Below are 25,160 nucleotides of genomic sequence, written 5' to 3'. Positions count from 1 at the left end.
CCGCAGAGGGGAGGGAGTGCTGAACCAGGGTTAGGCCAGGAGCCAGTGTCAAAGGTAAACATAGTCGAACGTTAAAGTGGTGAAAACAGATTTTCCTCAGTGATTACCAACGGGAGGGGAAAGAGCTGAGCTCCATTCTGATCTGTGCAGAGGACCCTGGGTGGTTAAGGGGAGCATGAAGGAGTGGGGAAGGGCAATGGGGTCTCAAGCAGCTTCAGAGAAGAGAAAACTACAATGTCAGGAGTATCAGTGCGATGAGGCCAGGTTGCCCACGAGCGGCAATTATCTCAGGATTCTGTCCTCCGAGAGGGACCAGGAGACACGGCCTCTATCCTTCCTGAGTGACTTCAAGAAGTGGCGTTCAGGTTCTTGTGAAAAACACTCTTGTTGGAGGAGGAGGAGGGGGGACAGAGGAAGGAATCATAATGACAAGCCCTGTTTAGTAAATGCTCTAAGAAAGGGAGGTCAGGGGCCTGGGTCAGGTGTTGGCTAGAACAAGCAGTGAATTCTGCTGGCGGCATCGAGCTTTCCCAGGCAGGCATCCTGAGGGGGCTGGGGTCACTCTAGGGATGCAGGGCCTGGGTTTGGTCCTCTCCTATTGCAGGTGTTTGGGTGGAGTCGTTATGTGCTGATCTGCAGCTCTCAGGGGGCCCTTCACATCCCCTTCTGGAGGACAGGATGCGGATCTGACCCTCCCCCTCAAGCTGGAGGCACTCACCTCCTTGCTCCCCGACACCATGCGGCCCACGTGGCCATGAGAGAGGCTTTCCCACCTGCTCCACGGCAGGGAGAATGAGCGCCACATCAGGCAGCAGTGGGGATGCCCTCAGGGTCCGACCGACGCCCACTCAGGATGCAAAGGTTCCGATGCCTGACTCCAAGTCCACTGGTTTCGGTCTGTCCCCAAAAGGGTACACGGCTCTCCTGTCCTCAGCGCTCTCATTCTAGTCCCATTCTCCACAAGCACCTTAAAGGTCCCGGGTCACATTTCCTGGGATCCTTTTTAGGGAAAGTTTAGGGGGCCCCGTGTGGCTGGTCATTAGTTTAATGATGCCCCCTTCCTGGAAAGGACCTGCTGATCAACTGACTTTCCCCTTCAGAGACCCTCTGGTTCCAGCATGGGCAGAGGAGGAGACGGGGCTTAGTGCTCTCCCCCCTGGGCTCCGTCTCTGTGCCCCTTAGTGATCAGGGAGGGCAGAGGGACTTCACAGGGACCCTCACAGGCTGGCCTGGGCTGAGTCTTGCTCACCTCTTCCTCGTTCAGACTTCACCAGGTCAATTGACCTAAAAGTTCAGGGACTGATCCACCCTGCTTCTTGCCATCCTCCCCTTACCTGCCCCTAAGAGCCCATGTAGGGAGGGGTCACTGAGAGCTCTCAAGATCCCCACTACAACAGGGTCAGCTCTGCATGGGGCTCTGGGCAGGGTGCCCCTGGGGGCTGAGAGAATCTTGGCCGTAAAAGTTGGAGTTAATGAGACTATCCATGTCTCATGAACATATGTTATCATGTAGTACAAAATCCTCAGGTTGCTGGAAGATGCTTTTGGGCCCTAACATATTTGGAGGGGTGCTTTCCTATGGGTAAGTTCAGACTGTTGGCACTATGCCCCATGATGCCAGGACACTGGGGATGCTGAGCCTTGCTGGTTCCTAATAGGAGAGGCCTCTCAGAATGATAGGTGGGCTTGACTATGGCAGAGGCTGTAGGTGGAAGAAGAAATTGGAAGGGTCTGGACAGGAGCTAGAAGGAGAGAGAATGCGGTGAAGAGCTGGCCTCAGAGTCCAGGATGGAGGCGGTGAGATTCTTCAAGCATCCTGGAGAGGGCGTCTGGGTGTTTTGAAAGGACTGATTCAGGCACATCCTGAGTAGCTGGCTGCACCCACTATTGTGCAGTGGCTGGCCCCCAGCTCACAGCACAGACACCATTTATCAGCAGTGCACTCAACCCCTGTCCACCTTCACTGTTTTTTCTTTTTTAATATTTATTTATTTGGCTGCATCAGGTCTTAGTTACTGCATGTGAACTTTTAGCTGTGGCATGTGGGATCTAGTTCCCTGACCAGGGATCAAACCCGAACCCCCTGCATTAAGAGTACAGTCTTAGTCACTAGACCACCAGGGAAGTCCCCACTTTTATTCTTCAGAAAACACTCACTGGGCCAAGAAACCCCCTTTCCTGGGAAACCCAAGTGTCCCCAACCACACCCAGAAACTGCCCTGGAGGTCTGGGGGTCAGAGAACTGCCCCAGGGGCTGTTTTAAGACAACCCCCCCCACGCAGAGCCCTCATTAGAGAATTTGCCACTAAGTTTCCACTAAGCTTCTATTAACACCTTTCCTGCTTCTGTAGCCCTTATTAGACCCATTACCCACTGGCGCAGGAAGCTCTGAATTAGTCTTGTCCCCTAACTTTGAACTTCCAAAGAGAAAGGCAGGCAGAATGCAGAGTAGGAAGAGGGCCACCCTTCAGTCCAGACAAGAGGTGTCCCTGCCAGCGCCCTCAGCTTTGAAAGGTCCGGTTCTAGCTTTCCTCTGACAGTGCTCCTCCCACGGGGAAAGGGATCTATAAGGTGGACGGAATTCCTGACCATCTGGCTTCTAGACCACAGCGCAGGGATCTTTCCCAGGCACACCATGTCCTGGGTTAACTGCCTGCCAGAGTGAGCATTTCCAACCCATGGCAGAAATGGGGGTCTGCCATTGGCCTGTGCCAGGTCTCCCCCCATTGGTGAGGAACTTGGAGAAGTCTGGAAATTCTGAATTGGAACCTGACCTTTCAGGTCATAATGAAGTTACACTTTGTCAAGTTTGGACAATAGAACATATTTTATCTGCTAGCTCGGTCTACAGTATTTAATACATGAGGGGCTTCCCACGTAGTGCTAGTGGTAAAGAACCCACCGGGCAATGCAGGAGATGTGGGTTTGATCCCTGGGTTGGGAAGATCCCCTGGAGAAGGGCATGGCAACACACTCCAGTATTCTTGCCTGGAGAATCCCGTAGATAGAGGACCCCTGGTGGGCTACAGCCCGTAGGGTCACAAAGAGTCAGACATGACTGAAGCAACTTAGCACGCACTCATACAGGCCTGCATTTGTACTCCTGTCCCAGGCCTGGGTAGATTCTTTGTGTTGTGCTTCTCGAGGGTGTATGCATGGTATGTGTGTGTGTGTGTGGCATGTCGAGGGGTGTCATTGTGTCTCCTGGGAAGGATGAGATTGGGGATGAGAAGGAAGCTAGGCCAGTGCCAGTTTAGCAGAGAAGTCTTGGCTGCTGTGGGAAGTCCTCTGGCCTAGGACCCTGGAGAGAGCTAGAGAAGTGCAAGGTGGGAAGTCCTCCCTACCTCCACCAGCAATACTAGCAAGAGATGCCCAGGGCAGTCTCTCTCCTCCAAGCTAGGTCATCAGAGGCCAGCGCACTCCCCTTCCACCATCTTCAAGGCATAGAGGGCAGGTGAGAACCCTGGACTTAGAACCAGGGAGATCTAAGTTCTGGCTCTGGCTCTGCCATTTCTGCCCTTCTCCAATTCTCCTTCTGTAGGGTGGGTATCAGAGATCCCCTGGTGGCTCAGTCAGTAAAGCATCTGCGCAGAATGCAGGAAACCTAGGTTTGGTCCCTGGCTTGGGAAGACCCTCTGGAGAAGGAAATAGCAACCCACTCCAATATCCTTGCCTGGGAAATCCCACGGACAGAGGAGCCTGGGGGGCTACAGTCAATGGGGACTCAAGAGTCAGACAGGACTTAGCAATTAAACTACCACCAGGGTGGGTATAATGATAATGGGCCAGTTTCTCTCCTTTTCAAAGGAGATTGTGGGACCCAGCGTTCTCTAAGCAGTGGGACTCGGGACAAGGGTGGCTTCAGATGACCTTGACCACAGTCACCGCTAGCTCTGCTGCCTTCCTGTGCAGCACTAGACCTCCTGAGAGAGAAAGAAGCAGAGGTCAAGTGTGGGCATGCAGACACCAGTCGATGCCTTAAGTTTCCCAATACTTTTGCCAAGAAAAGAAGGATACAAAGCATCTTCCCCAAAAGATGTGAGGTTCAAGCATTGGTGGAGGGCGAAGGACAACACCCCCCACTCTGTGGGCCCCTCACCATCAGTCCCTGAGACAGAACACAGCACCCCTGTGCCTGTTAGCCTGACCCCCTCCCCAGTTAAGGAGCCTCGGGCTGTGAGGAGCCCCTGACCCACCTGCACCAAACACTCCAGGCTAAAGTAGTCAGAAAGTCCTGAAAGGGCAACACGTCCTAGGCTGATGAAGATGAAGGCTAAGGGGGCAGAAACGGGCACCTGCCCCAGGCATCACCTTCACTTTAACCTTCATCTTCACCCGTGGCACCGATACAGGATGGCCGGGGTGGGAGGTGGCCCCTGCGCGTGCGGACACCCAGATTCGCAGTAGCACTGGGGGCCAGAGCCGTGCAGCCCGGGTGCAGCTGGCCCTTTGGCCGCGGGGCGGAGCCCGAGGACCGCAGACGCCCGATCTAGGGCCCCGGCCAGGCGGGAGGGAGCGGCGCGCCGAGTCCTCGGTCGCCTCTGCGTTTCCCCGGGGGCTGCGGGGCTCGGGGTGCGGGGGACACCCGGGGTATGGGGGAGACCCGGGGTCCGCAGAACGGCTGGAGTCTCCGCTCTTTTCTTCCGCGCGGACGATCGCGGGTCCCCTGGTCCAACAGGTTCACCGGGCGCTGCGGGACACGGGACCATGTCTCCGTCTGCAGCGCTCCTGCTGCAGAGAGGGCAAGGGACCTGGGGACCCAGTTCTGGACAGTCTCCCCCGACAGCCTGGACCACTCATCCTCTCCATCTCATAGGTATGAAATGTGTCACATGGATGAACATTGGAAAAGGAAGTCCTGACCGAGGGGAGGACAGAGAAGGAGCTGCGTGGGCTGGAAGAGCCCGCAAGGGATGAGGGCAAGAGGCATGGAGGCGGAGATGCCTGGAAGCAGGATAATTTAGAGACCCCTGTCAGGAGAGGAGGTAGTGACCAAGTTCCCTTTCTAGGTTGTTGGGTTTTCCTTGGTTTTTGTTTGTTTGGTTGATTTTTTACCCCTATCCGCCCGTTAAAAATAATGCATGTTCATCCTTGGACAGTTAGAAAATACAAAAAAGATCCGTCTCCCAAAGCAAAGGAAACAAAAGCAAAAATAAACAAATGGGACCTAATTAAACCTAAAAGCTTTTGCATAGCAAAGGAACCCATCCACAAAAGGAAAAGACAAATAACTGAATGGAAGAAAATATCTGTAAATGAAATGACTGGTAAGGAGTTAATATACAAAATATATAAAACAGCTCATACAGCTCAATTTCAAAACCAAATAAATCGATTTTAAAATAGGCAGAAAAAGATAAAAATCAACAGAAGATGTGAATAGACATTTTTTCCCGAAGAAGACATACAGATGACCAATATGCACATGAAAAGATGCTCAGCATCGCAAATCAGCAGGGAAATGCAGATCAAAACCACAGTGAGATATCACTTCACACCTGTCAGAAAGGCTATCACCAAAAAGACCACAATTAAATGTCTATGAGGATGTTTGCCACAGTGGCTGCACCAATTTACATTCCCACAAACAGTGTACAAAGTTTCCCTCTTCTCCCCAACACTTGTAGTTTTATGATAGCCATTTTAATGGGTGTGAGGTTAGCAAATAGTAATATTTTTGAAGGGGGTTAATTTTGCTCACTGTGATTTGACAGGATTTTTAAGAGGTCATTTTTTGCTTGAAATATGATGTAAACATTTCATGGAAGGAAAGTATGTTTTCAGACACTAGAAAATCATATTGTCAACATTAAAAGGAAAATACTTTCTTGCATATTTTTACATATGAGAAAAATATCAGGTGGAGGAGAGATGGAAGCCTTAATTAAGCATCTTATCTCCAAGCCTAGACTCAGTACAAATCCTTTGGCTCCCAACTTGGGCAAAATCCAGAACCAGAAGAGTAAATGTGTCTCTCATTCAGAACACTGATGGTTTAGGATAATGTTGCAAAAACCCAAGGGATGAAACGAGGAGAAATTTTTTTTTTTTTTTTCAGGAGAAGGGAAGGCAGCAGCGCACTTGAGATGACTCTGATCTGTCCAGGGTGCTGACAACTCACAAGACATGCTATCGAACAGGTTGGAAAGATTTGATGCTAATTATGAAATTAGCTCCAGTGGCTTTATGGCTTCCAGTCTCAAGAAGGGTCCAAACTCCTCCCTCACCCTGGAGAAAATAAAGTCTAAGACATCGTGTCTTGGACCAAATAGACTAGAATCCCAAGGAACTTCTAGAAGAGTTAGAAAGCTCAAAAAGAAGTACAACTAAATAATGATTTAAGAATATATGAACATTGGATTAAAATTTTTTAAGCAAAAAAGTAATCAACTCATGACTCAGGATAATGGTAAACTCTGGGGGAGACTCAGGCATCCAGGTAGGAAAGGAGGACACAGATAGATGCAAAGTTATTGGTATTGTTTTGGTTCTTAATTGAATGTTTGATTCATAGGCATTTATTTTAATATTACACTTTAAGTCCAAGGCATATGCCACATGTATTTTTTTACATGAACCAAAAATGCAATATAAAAGATATGAAGATTAAGAATATTCCTTAAAAGAATCTTGAAAAAAAAATTAAGCCTAAGGATGTATTTACCTGGTGCTGAAAGAAATGAAAGCTTTTATTTTTTCATTTCTAACACTGTTTTTTACTATCAAAAACATTTAAATTGCTAATTTTACACTTTTATATTGAAAGTGTCATTATATAAAATTATCATAGACTAGAATAGAAATATTTCTTTGTCACTCTCATTTTATGAAACTTTTTGATCCAAACTGCTCCTTTGGTATCATTGTACTTATTTTCACTACTGGGACTGTTTGAGCACTTCTATCTGAGCTACTTGAGGAGAAGCATTGTTTGCATCATGTATGATGTTGTCCCTGGAGATGTTATCCCAAGATACCCACTCACCATTTGTGATCTTCACAATATAACCATGTATTGTATAAATGTTTAATTTTTATTACAAAAGCATTATGAAACAATGTAGAAGGAGCATACAATGAACCCCCATATTCTCATTCTTCAGAACTAGCAATTATCAAGCTTTTCCCACACTTGCGTAATCTAGTCTTCCTATTATTGTTTTAAACTCCAGACCTCACATCTTTTCAATTCTATAAATTTCAGTATGTGTCTTTAATGTATGGATTGTTGTTGTTGTTTAGTCGGTAAGTCATATCCAACTCTTTGCAACCCCGTGGACTGTAGCCCTCCAGATTTCTCTGTCCATGGGCTTTCCCAACAAGAATACTGAAGTGGGTTGCCATTTTCTTCTCCAGGGGATCTTTCCAATCCAGGGATGAAACCTGAGTTTCCTACACTGGCAAGCAGATTCTTTACCACTGAGCCACCAGGGAAGCCCTTAATGTATGGATGTTTTCTTCAAAACCCCAGTGCCATTATCATGCCTTGAAAAAAAATAATAATTCTTTGGTGTCATAACATCTAGTCCATTTTCAAATTTTCCAAGGGTTCCAAAATTTTTTTTACGGTTGGGTCATTTGAATCTGGATTCAGTCAAGGTCCACACACTGTACTTGATGATATTTCTTAATATCATCTTAATATCGTCTTTCTATCTAGAGTAGTACACCCTATCCTCACCCTTCTATTATTATGTTGTTGAAGAAAACTGGCCAGTTACCTTGTAGAATATCCCATATTCCAGATTTCTCTGTGCCTTTGGGATGGCATTTAAATTTTCCTTTGTCCTCTGCGTTTTCTGTGAACACAAATTTAGGTCTAAAGCCTTGATTCAATTCAGGTTCAACTTTTCTCTTGGATAAGAACATTTCAGAGGTGGTGCTAAGTCCTTCACATCGCATGTCCCCAGAAGGCTCATAACGTCAGCTTGTTCCATTCTTAGTGGTGCCAATATTGATCTGTGGCTTCAGGAGGTAACAGCTTGAAGCCTTCACTGTGAAGCCGTTCATCAACCTTGCATACGCAAAGTGCCTTATGTGCCTTCTGGGGACATGTGATGTGAATGACTTAGTACCACCTTTGAAATGTTCTTATCCAAGAGAAAAGTTGAACCTGAATTGAATCAAGCCTTTAGACCTAACTTCAAGTTCACAGAAAACAGAGGATATAGGAAAAGTTAAATGCCATCCCAAAAGCACAGAGAAATCTGGAATATGGGATATTCTACAAGGTGATTGGCCTGGTTTCTTCAACAACATAATTTCAATAGTAGAAGGGTGAGGACAGGGTGGATGGACTACTCTAGATGGAAAGAAACTTCATCAAGTTAACCCAATCCTCTTAATATATGGGCTTCCCTGGTGGCTCAGATAGTAAAGAATCTGCCTACAATGCAGGACACCTGGGTTTGATCCTTGGCTAGGGAAGATCTCCTAGAGAAGGGAATGGCAACCCACTCCAGTCTTCTTGCCTGGAGAATTCCATGGACAGAGGAGCCTGGCAAACCGCAGTCCGTAGGGGTCGCAAAGAGTCGGACACAGCTGAGTGACTAATGCTTAATATGTAGAAAAAAATGCAGAAATACAGAAAGGAGAAATTAATCACTCATGTTCCTGCCTCTGAAAGCAATAATAAATGCTACTTTTTAGATCATTTCTTTCCATGTTATGCATTCATTTTTCCTTGCTGTGGTCATATTAATGTGCATTTTTATAATACCACTAAAGAATTTATAGGTGTTATTAAAACTTTACGCACATCAGTTTAGTTGCAGCAATGGACTAATTGTTTGACTGTTACTAAAACTTCTGAGCCTGTGTAGCATAGGGCTGGCAGTCACTGGGAAAGAGGCTTGATGTCCTCCTAGGTGGGTGGGCTGGACAGTGACTTGTAGAGCTCTACTGTGTCGGGGAGCAGACTCCAGGTCCCTCACTCAGGCTTAGAAGCTTCACTGTCTGCTTTCACCTACTCAGAGAGAGAAGTGCCCTCTGATTTTGGCATCCTAATTTTAAAATGAATTATTGTATTTTTTCTTGTTTGTCCATAGGATAAAAGTCAAATGTTATATGCTAAATTTTCATTAAATAGTCATGTTATCTTAAAAAAAAATAAATAAATAAAGTCATATCCCATATAGTAAAAGCACAAACAAGAAGCGGATATTTGTTACAGCTTTGGTTTTGATGGCAAAAACCTTACTATCCCACATGGGCCCAAATGGATTAATCCAGCAAAATAGAAATTGAAAGGCTGCTTTTCACATGCGTATGAAATGGCTTTCAGCAAAGATGACAGATTGTACACATGCGCATGATGTGTCTCTCTGCCAAATCACCACTAAATAAATCAAGTTGAATCATTTGGGCAGTATTTATTAATAATTGAAGTATAATCATACAGTAAAATTCACCCTTTTAGGAGTACAGTTCCATTTAAAAATTTTTTCTATGCATTTTTACTTTCTCTGTGCATTTTCAACAAATGAATATTGTTACCCCCACACACGGTTTCTCTTGTGCCCTTGCGTTGTCAACTCCTTCCCCTACCCTATTCCGGGCAACCTCAGATCTGTTTTCTGTCGCATAGTTTTGCCCGTTCCAACATGTCATATAAAGAGAATAATAGTATAATATATATAGCCTTTTGAATTGGCTTCTTTCACTTACCATAATGCATCTGAGATTCATGTGGTTGGGTGTATCAATAGTTCATTTCTTTCTATTGCTGAGTAGTTTTCCATTGTATGGATGTATCATAGTTTGTCCATTCACCAGTTGAAGGACATTTGGATTATTTCCAGTTCTTAGCAATTATGAATAAAGTCACTATAAATATCCATGTACAGATTTCTGTGTGAACTTCAGTTTTCTTTTCCCTTGGATAGATATAAAGGGGTAGAACTGCTGAGTCATATCTTTAACTTTATTAGAGACTGCAAACTGTTTCCCAAAGTGGCTGTACCATTTTGCATTCCCACTCAGAATGGATGAGATCACTACTTGCTCCACATTCTCAACACCACTTGTATTATTAGGAATTTTTTAATTTATTTTTTTATTTGTTTGTTTTTAGCTATTTTATTTTTGGCCTAGCTGCATGGCTCATAGGATTTCAGTTTGCCAATCAGGGATTGAACCTGGGTTACAGCAGTGAAAGCATCAAGTCCTAACCACCAGACCGCCAGGGAATTCCCATTTTTGAGCTATTTTAATCGATGAGTAGTGTTATCTCATTGTGGTTTTAATTTGCATTTCTCTAAAGAGTAATGATCTTAGCATCTTTCATGTGCTTGTCATTAATATATCTCCTTTATTGAAGCATCTCGTTGAATCTTTGCCCCTTTATCACTGGGCTGTTTTCTTATTATTGCATTCTAAGAGCTCTTGATATATTTAAGGTCAAGTCCTTCATCAGATATTTATCTTGCAAATATTTTCTCTTAGTCTGTAGCTTGTCTTCTTATTCTCTTAATGGTATTATTTGAAGAGCATAAGTTCTTAATTTTGATAAAGTCCAATTTTATCTATTTTATTTATTTATTTATTTACTTTCAACTGCACTGGGTCTTCCTCGCTTTTTTCTAAGGCTTTCTCTGTTGAGGAAAGTGGGGGCTATTCTTCGTTGCAGTGCATGGGCTTCTCATTGCGGTGACTTCTCTTGTTGTGAAGCATGGGCTATAGGTGCATGGGCTTCAGTAGTTGCAGCATGCAGGCCTGGTAGTTGCAGCTGGTAGGCCCTAGAGCATTGGCTTCGTAGTTGTGGTACAGTGCACAGGCTTAGTTGCACTATGGCATGTAGAGTCTTCCCAGACCAGGGATCAAACCTGTGTCCCCTGCAGTGGCAGGCAAATTCTTATCTACTGCATCACCAGGGAAGTCCAATTTTATCAGTTTTTTTTTTTTTTTTTTTGCTTTTGGTATATAGTATTTAGCAGATTTTTGCCTAACCTAATGTTAAAAAATAATTTTTCCTACATTTTCTAGAAGTTTTACAGTTTTATATTGAGGTCTCTGATCTATATTGAGCTATTTTTTTTAAAGTAAATTCTCTTTTAGAGTGATTAAAAATAAGGAAAGTAATCCTATTGTTACTTTAGTTTTTACCATTTTTACCACTCTCCATTTCTTTAATGGAGCAAAACTTCAGTCTGCTTATCACATTCATGGGTTATTTTTAATAGCTATTTATAGACATTAAAAGAAAAACATAGCAATTGAGATAGGAGACAGTATCAACAAAATTTTGGCAACTGGGAACAAGTGGTGAGTGGTAATGACCATACAGCTAGCAGTGGGAAAAGCCCAGTAAGGAATCTGATTTCTATGTAATTTCCCAAAGGCTCTGGCATAGAAGGTACCAGGCACTTCTAGAAGTGGGATAGAAGGTAAGATTCAAAAAAGGAAAAAGAAGATTGTTTAAAACCCTGTTTAAGTAACATCTGTATCCTCTGATTCTCTTCATACTCAACACAGCTGAACAACTTCCCCTTCCAATTCCCAAAAGAAAAATGGAGTTTTACTGCGTGGAGAAATTAAAATCAATAGTTTCTGCCCTGTGAGGTCCCAGATGTAGGTGAGAATGGAATTACTATTCAGGAAACAAGAGGGTAAGTGATGTGATAAATTTTGAGACCCCCTTCCTGGACCTCTTCTTCTGCTCAGCACCCAGACACTGGCCTCAAGGTTTAAACTTTATAGGCAAGGGGTCCAGGGGACCCTCTTGGAGAATCTGACTAGCTTATGAGGAAAGATTCAAAAGGTCCAGCCAGATCACTACATGAGCCCACAGTAGATGAAACTCAGGCACTCCACTAACTCAGCTACTCCAATAAGTGTTCCATGTCCTATTCTCAAACATAAGCAGACAAAAGGGTCACTTGCTCTTGGAAAAGTCTAGTGACAAGGCTTTCCCCAGGTGTGAGTTTCGACCAGAAGGTTTTACAAGGGATTTCTTTTTTAGGGAGTGGAGAGGCACCATGAACCCAGGCCCATGGCAGTGAAAGCGAGGAGTCCTACCCACTGGACCGTCAGGGAATCCCCAGAAGAGATTTATTCAAAGAAGATAAAACTGGTTAAAAAATCAGGGTTTCCCTGGTGGCTCAGTAAAGAATCCACCTGCCAGGGCAGGAGACACGTGTTCGATCTCTCATCCAGAAAGATCCCACGTGTCTCAGAGCAACTAAGCCTGTGTGTCACAACTACTGAGCCTGAGAGCCCCAGAGCCTGTTCTCATCAAGAGAAGCCTCCACAATGAGAGCCCACCCACCGCAACTAGAGAGTAGCCCCTGCTGACCGAACTAGAGAAAAGTCCATGTAGCAAAAAAATATAAACTGACTAAAAAATCTAAAACAGATTCACATGAAAGCACACGATGTCAAAATTTCCAAATACCAGGAAAAGATCCTACAAGTTTCTTGAGAAAGAAAAAAATTTTTACCATATGAAATGTAAACCAGAAAAGCTTTCCCCAAAGATAACACCAGAAGTCAGAAGAAAATGAACCATTACTTCTCTGAGGGTAAGTTAATTCTTAGAATTTTGTACCCACAAAAACTACCAATTTAACATGAATTGAAACCAAGAATTCAAGATGTACAAATTCTGAAAATACAGGCCATGTCCTTCTTCTCAGGAAGTTACTAAAGGATATATTCTATCAAAATGAGAGTGGAAGTCAAGAAAGAAAAAACAAGGAAAACGGGCATCAGGAATTCAACCCAAGGGAGAAGCAGAAGGATGATTGCGGAGAGTGGCCAGCCCAGACTGGCGCAGAAGGAAATATTCTGCTCAGGAAAGATTCTTCCATAAGACAAAAGCATCAAATTACCCGATGCAACTGAAAATACTGAGAAACAATTTGGACAACTGGCAAAAGGTTTGGGGTTGAAGTAGTAATATATTTCTAGAAAAATAAGTGAACAAAAACAATGACTGACTTTGGAGGGCAAACAAAGTTGCTCAGAAAAGGAAAAGTACTCATAGGACTTCTGTGAATTTCAGCTGTAAATAGGGCTTTACATGGTTCCAGTGATGTGAACATGGACTACTGACCTAGTCAACCAGGTTTCAGCCAAATTTATGATATAATTATGTGGATAAGTGAGGATGTATGAGTAGGGGTTGGAGGTGAGGAAGGTAAATCCTTATTTTTTATCCTGGGAAGTAAACAGATAATGTATCAAAATTGAAAAATTAGTAGCTATATGAACATGTTATTTTGAGTTAAGAGAGTTAAGGGAGTTGCCTCCAAGGAAAAAAGAATAGGGAATGTGAGAGGCTAAAGCTTTTCATAACAAATCTTCCAGAACAATTTAGTTCTTTAAACTACTGTATGATAAAAAGATAGAAAAGCTAGATCATAAAATTAAATGATGAGTAAGATTTATGTTTGTTGACCAGGAAACATTTCTATTATTTACTCTTGAATATGATAAGCAAATTTCAGAGTAATGTAAATAATGTGATCCATTGTTTTTTTTAATGAAAAGAAAAAAGTAATCAATGTGTATATATATTTAATTGTTTATATAGCATAAAATGGCTCAGACGGTAAAGAATCTGCCTGCAATGTAGGAGACCTGGGTTTGATTCTTGGGTTGGGAGGATCCCATGGAGAAGGGAATGGCAACCCACTCCAGTATTCTTCCCTGGAGAATTCCATGGACAGAGGAGCCTGGCAGGCTACAATCTATGAGGTCCCAGAGAGTAGGACATGACAGCGAACTAACACTTTCACTTTCACATGAGCATAAAGAATGGTGTGTAGGGATACACATTAAACTCTAAACAGTAGTTATGTCAGAGGGACGGAAAACAGTGGGGAGAGAGAGAAATGATATCATGGTCTTTATGTCTTTTGCATTGTTTGAATTGTTATGAACATAAATTATTTTGTAATAAAACAATTAAGAATGGCCTCTCTTTGCAACATGACAATGTGATTCTAAATGCTATTGATCTTCTAGATGTCTGAAAAAAAACACATGAGGCCATTTAAGAAAAAAAATTTGAGAAATAGATGTTAAAATTAAGTAATTTTCATCAGATATTAAAATAGTTTCTAAATTAGTTAGGTCAAATGTGTTTTTTACTAATCATCAAATGGATTATGAAAAATAACACAGAGCAGAGGAGACAGGGGCACATGTAAGAATTTAGCCTGTGCTAAAGGCAGCATCATAAATCAATGGGAAAGAAAGAAGAGTTTGACAAACAATGCTACAATAGTTTATAAACCATTTTGGTCAAAAATAAAGTCAGATTTTTACCAAACACCATACACTAAGATAAACTGCATATATGTTGTTAATACAGCAAACAAAATTAACATATTTATGTTTATATATCTGTCCTTAAAGCGATTTAGACAAAAGATTTGCTTTTTTTTGTTGCAGAAGTGATGCTTTCTTGATGTAGAATATATTGAAACCAGGCATACAAAATAAAATGTATAAGTGACTCTTCCTCCTATCCCCACTTTTCAAGGTCATCAATCTTATCATTTTGCAGTAAATGTGTTCAAGGGTTTTGTTTTTTTTAATTTTTGTTGAGCTAATCGTAGGCTCATTTTACAGTTAAAAGAAATAATGGAGAGATCTGACATTTTGTCCAGTCTCCCCCACTGGTAACATTTTGCAAAACTATAGTGTTATAGTATTACAACCAAGATGTTGATATTGATACCATCCATGCAATTTCTCCAGAATCCTTTAGTTTTACTTGTTCTCATCATTTGTGTGTGTGTATTTAGTTCTGTACCATTTTACCACCTGTGCAGGGTTGTGTATTCACCAGTACAGTCAAGATGCCGAACAGTCCCAATATTGCAATGATCCTCTCCTGCTGCCCTTTTATAACCACATCTCCCTCCCTCCATCCCTTCTCCCCACCGTCCCTAACCCCCTGGCAAACAATAATCTGACTGCCATTTCCAAATGCTTGTCATTTTAAAATATTTTATAATTGGAATAATACAATATACAACCACTTGAGAAAGGCTCTTTCTTTAATTTTAATTCCTTGGTGATTCATCCAAGTTGTTGTCCATGGCAATAGTTCATTCCTTCTTATTGCTGAGTAGTTTTCTATGGTATGTATGTGTCACAATTGGTTTAACCATTTATCTGTTGAAGTACATCTGAGCTGATTCCAGTATTTGGCTTCAGTCAGTCAGTTCAGTCGCTCAGTCGTGTCCGACTCTTTGCAACCCGATGAACTGCAGCACGCCAGGCTTCCCTGTCCATCACCAACTCCCGGAGCTTTCTCAAACTCATGTCCATTGAGTCGGTGATGCCATCCAACCATCTCATCCTCTGTTGTCCCCTTCTCCTCCTGCCTTCAATCTTTCCCAGCATCAGGGTCTTTTCCAATGAGTCAGTTCTTTGCATCAGGTGGCCAAGGTATTGGAGCTTCAGCTTCAGCATCAGTCCTTCTAATTAATATTCAGGACTGGTTTCCTTTAGGATTGACGGGTTTGATCTCCTTGCAGTCCAAGGGACTCTCAAGAGTCTTCTCCAAACCACAGTTCAAAAGTGACCCTACAGACTGCAGCCCAACAGGCTCCTCTGTCCATGGGATCCTCCTGGCAAGAAAGTGGAGTGGGTTGCCATGCCCTCCTCCAGCATTTGGCTTATATTCTATTTATTTGTATTAGAAACAAAGCTTGCTATGAACATTCATGTACATCCTTGTGTTTGTGTAAACATGTTTTTTTCACTGGGATAATTGCCCAGGAGTGCAATTGTTGACTCCTATGTCAGTTGCATCATCCAGATGTTTTTACACATGCAAACTACGTATGTGTATGTATTTGTGTGTGAGTGTGTGTGTGTATGTGTATGTATTTTAAAACAGCAATAATTTGATAAACATCTTTCTATAACTTTTGTTTCTTTTTGAACCTAACAGTATATCTCGGGTATCTTTCCATTTGCATATGAGGAGGACTACATCAGTCATCTTAACAGATACACAATACTTTCCACTGCATGGATTTACAGAAACTGTGGCTTGGGCCAAACAAGGCCCCCAGAAGCATCCTCTCCCCAGAGCCCAACCAGTACTGCTGCCAGCTCCCACAGTGAGATAGCCTGGGGTGAGCTTCTCAGCTTGTCATTTCTTTCCCTTTTTGCTTATCAACAATTAATTAGACTGAAGGACACTAATTTCTTTGTCCCCTGCCCTTTATTTACCCCACATCTTCCTCTTTTTTGGATTCATTGCCTTTTCTTCTTGAGTGCATCCTCAAACCATTCTTTTAGAGAGTATGTAAGCTTTCCAGGTGACTCAGTGGTAGAGAATCTGCCTGCCAATGCAGGAGCGGCAGGAGATTCAGGTTCCATCCCTGGGTTGGGAATATACCCTGGAGGAGGAAATGGCCACCCACTCCAGTATTCTTGCCTGGGAAATCCCACAGACAGAGGATCCTGGCGGGCAGTCCATGGGGTCGCAAAAGAGTTAGACACGACTGAGCAACTGAGCACTTCATGAGTGTTAAACTTTATTAAGGTTTGCATACCCAAGAACCTCTTTACTTTGTCTCCTCATTTGAAAGTTATTTTGGATGCATTTAAGATTTCACGTTTAAAATCTTTTCCCTTAGAACTTTTAGGCTATTTCTCTCTCTTGTCTTCCAGCTTTGCGTTGCGTTCATGACGCAAGTCATTCTGATTCATGATCTATCTACATAGTCTTTAAAAATTACTTATTTAAAAAATTTACATATAGTAAAAATCACCCTTTTTGGTATACATGTCTGAGTTTTAACAAATGTATACATCATTAATCACTACAGCAGTGTAGACATGCAAGATTCATCACTTCAAAAAGTCCCCGGGTTGCCCCTCTGAGGCCAGCTCTCCTCCCACCTCTGCCAACCCCTGCTCAATTCTCCATCAGCTATTCCAGTATGCTGGGCATCTGCTTAGCTTTCCCCACTCTTGGTTTCAGAATATTCTCAACATCACTGGACTCTAAATGCCAACACAATGTGTATGTGGGTTGATCTTTTAATTCTTCCTCCACTAGACTTGGTGGACTCTCTCAAATCGAAGATGTATAAGAAATGCTATTGTATTTCTTTATTGTTCCTCCCACCCTCTACCCTCTGTTCTCTTCTTATAGCACTTCTATTAGATGGATGTGGAAATTCTACAAATACCTTAAGCTTCTCACTTACTCTTTCCATCACTTTCATCCTTCTTTGCACTGTATTGTGGGAGATTCTTCAGTTAAATATTCCAGTTAACTAATCAGCTGTTTCCGACTGTTATTCAACCATTTTTTGAGGTTTTTCTCCCCCCGGCAATCAAATATTTAATTTCTAGGATTTCTGGCTGTATGTGTGTGTTTGTGTGTGTGTGTGTGATATTTTGCCTTTGGTTTTCAGTCATTCACTGCAGTATGACAAACTACTCCAGATCTCAGTGTCTTGAAACAACTATTTGCTCGTGATTCTGTCCTCTTGACAGGGCTCTATGGATGGTTCTTCTATTGGTCTTGCCAGTGGTCCGTACAGCTGCATGAAGCAGGGATGACCAGATCTCACTTGCTGTATGCAATTTAAGTGACTTTTGTTCAGTCTCTTGACTTGATCTTTCCAGCAAGGTAGCTGGACCTCTTAAATGGTGGCTCAGGGCTGCCAAGAACACTAACAGGGAACATGCCAGACCTACTTAAGGTTAAACCCAGAACTGGCACACAGAAGTCATAGTGTGCTGATTAGAGCAGGTCCCTGGCCAGCCCAGAGCCAACGTGAGAGGGGACTACCACGGACAGGCTCAGCAGGAGGTATGGTTCTTTAGAGACTGCAAGTGACAGGTTGCCAGCCACCTCTCTGGAGATACTGATTGTACCTCTTCACACGTCTCATTTTTCTGTTAACTCTCAGGATATTAGACACAGTGTGCCGCCAGGAGGGATGAGCTGGGAGTTTGTCTTCTGGGTGTGAGGATGCCTTGATCCTGCTTTCCAGTCGCAGGGCCCACACTTATTTTTATCATTTCGGCATCACTCCTGTCTGCTGCTCAGCAGTAGTGACTAAAGGGATGCAGTGCTGCCCACTCCTCCAGATGCAGCATTTAATCACTCTGGTTCCAGCTCCAGATCCATTCCCTGTGTAAAGCATGAAGGTATTAGTCGCTCAGTTGTGTTCGACTCTTTGTGGCCCCATGGACTGGCGCCCACCAAACTCCTCTGTCCATGGAATTCTCCAGACAAGAATATTGGAGTGGGGTGCCATTTCTTTCTCCAGGGGATCTTCCCCACCCAGGGATCCAACCTGGGTCTCCCACATTGCAGGCAGATTCTTTACCGTCTGAGCCACCAGGGATGTCATGATTTTCTTCCTCACGAAGACTGATCTGGACTGATCTCCATGTTGAAGAAACTCTTCAGCATTTCCAGTTTGCTCGTACTATTTCCCTCTCCCATCTTTTCTGTCCTTTTGTGGGATTTGGGGTGAAATGGGGTGCAAAGGTGTGCTTAATCTACCATAGCAATGCAAAGTCATGGCAAGGATTTGCCATAATTCAGGTAACCATGTTCCCGCAAAGCCAGGGCACCAGGTAGCCCTGGGATAACCCATTGCTCAGTCCTGGATATCTGGCGCCTCCTTCTCCCACTCTCCTCCAGGAACTGACAGAGAAGTCAAAGAGGATGGTGGTACTGAATAAACTTTGAACTCCAGGGGTCAAGCAGGTGGTAAGTGGGGCTTTGGGAGTCATCAGACTAGTCATCAGCCTGGGCTGTCTTTGGCTGTGCTGCCCACCACACGTTGGGCTCAAGGACCCATTTCTTTTGATGGTCAGGCAGGGGCCCCAAATCCTGGCTCCTGTCGAGTGTACTCCACGGACAAAACACAATATCCTCTGTATTTCTAACCGCTTATATCTGACCTCCTTCTCGAATTATTATGGAGCCTCGGGCTGTGAGGAGCTCTTGACCCGCCCACCTCAAACAGAGGAGAGACACACCCAACTAAAGGGGGCCAGAAAATATGGGGAGGGCAGCGAGTCCCAGGTTGGAAAGGATGAGGGTTAAGGGGGCGGAAATGGGCACCCGCCCCAGGTATCACCTTCACTTTCATCTTCATCTTCACCTGTGGCACCGACACGGGGTGTCCAGCGTGGGAGGTGACCCCAGGCGTGTGTAGACACCCACCTTCGCGTGTGTGTGGAGACCCAGGGGCAGAGCTGCGCTGCAGTGCCCCGTGTCCGCGGGGCGGAGCCCGAAGACCGCAGACTTCAGAGCGCCGCCCCGGCCCGGCGGCAGGGAGGGGCGGCGTGTCGAGTCCTCGGCCGCTTCTGCTTTTCCCCTGGGGTTGCGGGGCTCCGGACGCGAGGGAGACGCTGGGTCCGAGGGGGCGGCCGGAGTCTCCGCGCTCTCCCTCGTCATACACGAAACGATCGCGGATGCCTTGGCCCGACACGCTCACCCGGCGCTGCGGGGCCGGGGACCGCGCCCCCGCCTGCGGCGCTCCCCGCTGCAGAGAGGGCAGGCCGGGGGACCCAGTTCTGGGACCCTCTACCCTCAGAGTTAGTGACCAAGGGGATGGAGAGGCTGCAGGATGACGAGAAGGCTCCTCAGGTCCCGTGAAAAGGACTGAGGACCAAGAGGTTTTTAGGGGCAGGGGAGTTTGGAGAAAAAGGTGTGGTGGGGGCAGGGGGAACAAGCCAACGCGCACATCGTTAGAGGCAGGGGTTTTCTAGGCTTAAATGCTCTTTGCATTCATTTAATTAAATCATTTGCAGATAAAAGTGATGCAGATCTATTTGAGAAAATTTGAAAATTTACAGCAAAATTAAGAAAATTATAAATTGTATTTAAATGTGTATCCTGCTTTTAAAACTTAAGGGCATATATTAAGGGCATTTTCCAATATCAAGTAATTTATAAAAGTGGGATTTTTGAAGTTGTATCATATTTTATTGAAAAAATAGATGACAACTTATTTAGCCAGTTCTTTATTGATGGAAGATTAGGTTGTTAGTTTCTAAATATTCTCTAAATCATGCTGTAGCCAACATCCTTACACATGAATCTGTGCCAACAGAGGCTTATTATTTTAGGATCATTGAGTGAAATATTATGAATACTTTTTCTCAAATTTATTTTAACTCTTAAAGAAGTACTTATAAAATGTGTAAGCAATCCTAAAGGATACAAAAGAAGACATTGAAGATCTGCTCTCACTCTAACTCCCCAGATGTGACATTGCTCACATTAAAAAAAAAAAAGTATTTATTTATTTGGCTACATGAGGTCTTAGTTGCAGCATGAGAACTCTTAGTTGCAGCATGTGGGGATCCAGTTTCCTGACCAGGGATTGAACCCAGTCCCCCTACATTAGGAGCAGGGAGGCAGCCACTGGATCACCAAGGAAGTCCCTGTTCACATTTTTGTAGTAAAGGTTCAAGATTTTTCCGTATGCATTGAAAGATAAGCATACGTAAGGTATAATATATTTGTATAGATAGGGGCACAGCAGATCACATAACCAAAACATCATTAAAAAAAATTTTTTTTAAAGAAAATAAATTATTGTAAAAAAATACATTCATTCATTCATTGTAAAAGCAAGAACAATCAAACAAATTAGGGAAAAGGAACATAATTGCTATGATAATGATGAACACCCCTCAAATCCTTGACTCAAGTCTAACTTCAGGTACATAAGATGGAACTGCTAAGCACTTAATTAGGAGCAGTGAGCTGAGACGTGCAGTCATCTGCTTATTTACCTGCCCATGACTGAGCGGGGGCCTGTCCTAGGGAGGTTGTCAACTCCTCCCTCAGATCACAAGAGCAGGAGGGAGCCCATGTCATTGGACTTATTACTATCAGTGTGCAGAGTGAAAAATTCACATCTCTACAAGCACCATCACACTGTGCTGTGCTTAGTTGTTCAGTCGTGCCCCCATGGCCTGTAACCTGCCAGGTTCCTCTGTCCATGGGATTCCACAGGCAAGAATACTGGAGTGGGTTGCCATTTCCTCCTCCAGGGGATCTTCCCAACCAGGGATTGAACCCAGGTCTTACTGAAGCTCTCTTCTAAGCCAGGCCCGGCCGGGGCACCTGGAACATGGTGGATAATAATCCTCAGTGGAGGCTTCCTAAAGGATTTCTGCCTTGAAGGGCAGGTTAGAGCTGACACAGAGTGGGAGGCCCCGGGGGCTGATAATGCTGAGACCTTGCAAAGCCAGCGCTCAACCTTTCCAAAGGCCTGAAGGAGACTGCTCTCCTGAATGCCATGGGGGAGGGGGAGGATGGGCATTCCTTACACACACAGCCACACCCAAAGCATGACAGAAGCCCAGATTTGCCAGTCTGAAAGGGGCCCACCGTTCAGAGGCCCCAAAACACAGAGGGCTGGGCGACCCTGGCTGACCCACGGGTGTCTGCTCTCATCCCTAGTCCTTGACACAGACCCTGGAGGACGGTTCAGGCTTGGGTAGCCTAGGGGTCCCCTTCACTGGTGCAGCCTTCCTAGGGGGCCCTCCTAACACGATCTCTCACTTAAAGTACTGAGTCATCTTAAGTGACCTGTGATCTTAGTTTGCCCACACTCACCACGCCCTGTGGTTTCTCTGTTTGCTGGTCAGTTCCTGGAAATTTCCCCAGCTCTGAGGGTTGGCGTAGACAGAAGAATGTCTTACTGCCTGAGGAGGGTGGAGGAAGCCTCTGGGCTCTCAGACTCTAGGGGAGGGTGTGAGGAGAGCAGTTCAGCCTGACAGAGCCGCTGGGTCAGTGGTGGCCATGTCTGGGCAGGACCCTTCTGCTTGCTTGGCCTGCAAGACTTTGCTCCAGGCTCCAGGAAAGAGTCCAGCCTTTCCCCAGGCCCTCAGGGCCCCTGTCCTCTCAGAATCTCAGATGGTAATGGCACTGGGATGATGGCTTCCGTTCAGTCTGCACCAGGCTGCTCTGGGGTCTCCCCTCCAGCACCCCAGCTTTAGAGGTCTGAGGGCCTGTCCTCCAGACCCTCACAGGGAATCACTAGGCTTTTATCATGTGACCACAAAGCAGGCCTGGGGACAGAGGGAGGCAGGGACAGGCACTCATCTTCCTGGATTCTACTTTCCTTCCTAATGTCATTTGATTAGTTGTCATTTTACAATAAATGTGCCTTTTCCTCAAAATGGTTTATTATATTTTCAAAGGGGGTGAGAGAATTGTGTGAGCTGCTGGTCCCCCACAGTATACAAATGTACACCTTTAATTCACAGGACCCAGGTGCCTTTTTGTCATCCTGCAGCCTCGGCATCTGCTCGGTAACTCTGAGGGGCCTGCCGTCTCTGCAGCGGGAGCGCCGCCGGCGGAGGCGCGGTCCCGGGTCCCGCAGCACCCGGTGAGCGTGTTGGGCCGGGGGACCGCGATCATGTGCGCGGAGGGAGGGCACCAAGACTCCGACGGCCCCCGCGGACCCCCGGTCTCCTCTGCGCCCAGAGCCCCGCAGCCCCCCGGGCAAGAGCAGAGGCGACCGAGGACTCGGAGCTCCGCTCCCTCCTGTCCTGCCAGGGCGATGCGTTCGGGCGTCTCCAGTCCTCGGGCTCCGCCCCCGCGGCCATGGCCCCAGCTACACCCCAGCGGCCAAGCTGAGCAACGCAGCCCTGCCACCAGTACTCCTGAGAAGCTGGGTGTCCACAGGCGTCGGGGCCTCCACCCACCCCGGCCACCCCGGGTCTATGCCACAGGTGAAGAAGAAGGTGAAAGTGAAGGTGATGCCTGGGGCAGGTGCTCATTTCTGCCCCCTTAACCTTCATCTTTATCAGCCTACGATGCGCTGCCCTTCCAGGACTCTCCGGCGCTTTTTAGCCTGGAGTGTCTGACTCAGGTGGGTCCGGAGCTCCTCATAGCCCGAGGCTCCTTAATTGGGGAGGGGGTCAGGCTAACAGACGCAAGGATGCTGTGTTCCCTCTTGGACTGATGGTGAGGGACCCCATCTTTTGAGAGAGACGCCAGGTCACCACCTGCTCTGTTTCAGCTGTTAGGGAATTTTAGAAAGTGTTTTTGGCTCTCACCTGCAGTTGTCAGGATCCCGATTCCTTCCAGCCTTCCAAGATCGACTACATCTTCTTCAGGAGCCAGTCTGCCACACCATTGCCTGAGCTGCATGGCATAGTTATCCCCACCTTACAGATGAGAAAACGGAGACCGAGAGAGGTGACGACAGTCGATGACGGTGCCAGGTATAGAACCCGGTTTTCCTGTAAACCCAGTGTCATTTCCTTTGCCCCTGGCTTCCTTTGTTGTGAAGCAGGGAGGGGCTGGAAGTGACTTTGCCCTGACTGGGCACCCGAAGGCTGCATCCCCTCAGAGTTGGCTGCAGGAAAGGTGGCCCTGGGCCTGAACTGTGGAGAGGAAGAGAGGGGGAGAGGTTGAGTCTGTGGGACTTCCCTTCCCTACATCCCACCTCTTCTACCCTTTACCAGAGGGATGCAAGAACAATGGCATCCCATTGGGTCCTGAGTTCTCTGCTGAATCAGACCCTGGGCCTAAGCTCCCCACCCCAACCCTCACCGTCTCAGCCAGCGCCAGGTCAAGGAAAGTCTCTGGTCTCACCACCTCACAATCCCTCCACTTACGCTATCTCTGGAAAATCAGGAACTGCAAGGACCAGAGCTGGACTCACATGACCCAGCCCAGACTCCTGACAGGCTCAGTTAGCTGGGGGAGGTGGTCGGGTGGGTGAGGGGTCTGTGATGGCATAAGGCTATGAACCATTTTGAGAGCCTGGTGGGTGAAGTTAGTAGAGGGGTCTGACTTCCGGGTGTTGGGGTGGGGATGAGACAAGCAGTGAATCCAGGCACCTGACACTCCCTTTCCCAAACATCCAGACCTCAGGGTAGCAGGTTCAGGGACAGCGCTAAAGGTGGAGGATATCTGGGTCTCTGAGGAGTAACAGGTGGTGTGTATTGAGATGCACATAGCCTGAGTTTGGAGATGATTCTGTATGAGTCCTTTATCATCACTGGGCCAAACCTTCGTTCACTATGGCCTGTGAAGACAGTAAGTCCTGGTCAGACTCTCCATATGGAGTGGGCTCTTTCAGGAAATTGGGTGCCCTCTTGTGGATACTTGAGGAAATTCACTAGATCTTTTCCACTCCAAATATTGAATAGTTCCATGACCATTTCCACCCACTAGCCTATTCACTCACAGACCATTTGGGGGGTGGTGGTGGGGGGCGGTCTCTCTATTAAGGACGAAAAGATCCTATGATTGGATTTCAAAACATGAAACCCTAATATAGTCTAAACAAGCATTTGCATAGCACTTACTATATACTTTACAAGTATCAACTCATATATCCCTCACAGCTTACTCATGAATAAGTACTAATTCTTCTTTTACAGATGAATAAATTGTGGCACAGAGAAGTCAAGTAACTTGCCTAAAGTCACACAGCAACTCCAAATTCCAACTTCCACCACGCTGTCTCTTATCATTTGGGAAGCCTCACCCAGTGACACAGGCCCAGCCAGTGGATATGTGTGCTGCAAAGTAAAGAATGTCCCCAGGCTCCTTCTCTGACTCCCCCAAAGCTCACCTGACACCTCTCACAGATCGTGTCCTGCTACGTGAATGGAGGGCCAGGAGATTCCCAAGAATCTTCCTTCTCTGACCTTTTTGGTTCTGGGAAGTGGACAGTGAGGGAGGAGGCAGGCTACTCAAAGTTCTGCAAAACTCAGGGAGAGTCAGAGTTCTCTAGGGCAACATGGTCCCATTACTAACTGAACCAGAAGCCAGTGTAGACACAAGCCAGTCGGACGGCATTCACACTGCCTTTCTACTCCCTACCCTCTTGGCATGGAGAAGGTCCCAGGGGGAGATCATAAGACCCACCTCTCTTCTGAAACCTGGAGGTATATGGCATCAGAGGAACTCCCTCTCTACCATTCAACGAAGAAGGAAATTAAACTTCTTCCTAAGACCTCCACTCACTCATCACGTGTTAGTTGACAGTGTGCTGGGGGTGATGGGAGATGGGGGCGTGGAGGTGGATAAAGAGCAGCTCACTCCCCTTTAGGAACTCTGTCTAGTAGAGGAAGGACAGATGAGTAAATGACAACTGCAACTCAGTGTGACAGGTGGGCAGTGGAGGCGACTGCTGCAGAAAAGAGGGCTGGACTCTGCTCGGGGGAGGGGCGGGAAGGCTTTGAAG

The 25,160-nt window shown here is 45.6% G+C and overlaps 1 long non-coding RNA gene across 2 annotated transcripts; it reads left to right on the top strand.

Annotated features, from left to right (window-relative positions):
• Positions 1–2,856: 2,856 nt before the first annotated feature.
• Positions 2,857–24,935, top strand: LOC145542791 (uncharacterized). 2 transcript variants are annotated; one of them, XR_014080145.1, is made up of 6 exons: positions 3,397–3,454; positions 4,679–4,816; positions 6,059–6,140; positions 22,222–22,829; positions 23,023–23,184; positions 24,352–24,935. It is a non-coding gene; the product is annotated as an uncharacterized LOC145542791 (long non-coding RNA). The 2 variants fall into 2 exon arrangements; XR_014080146.1 differs by lacking the exons at positions 4,679–4,816; positions 22,222–22,829; positions 23,023–23,184; positions 24,352–24,935 and adding exons at positions 2,857–3,158; positions 4,817–4,985.
• The last annotated feature ends 225 nt before the right edge of the window (positions 24,936–25,160 follow it).

This window comes from Giraffa tippelskirchi, chromosome 3 (genome assembly GCF_054371585.1).
Source record: "Giraffa tippelskirchi isolate mGirTip1 chromosome 3, T2T-mGirTip1v1.2.pri, whole genome shotgun sequence".
NCBI classification, from domain to species: Eukaryota; Metazoa; Chordata; class Mammalia; order Artiodactyla; family Giraffidae; genus Giraffa; species Giraffa tippelskirchi.
This window is presented reverse-complemented; position numbering and strand designations above follow the sequence as displayed.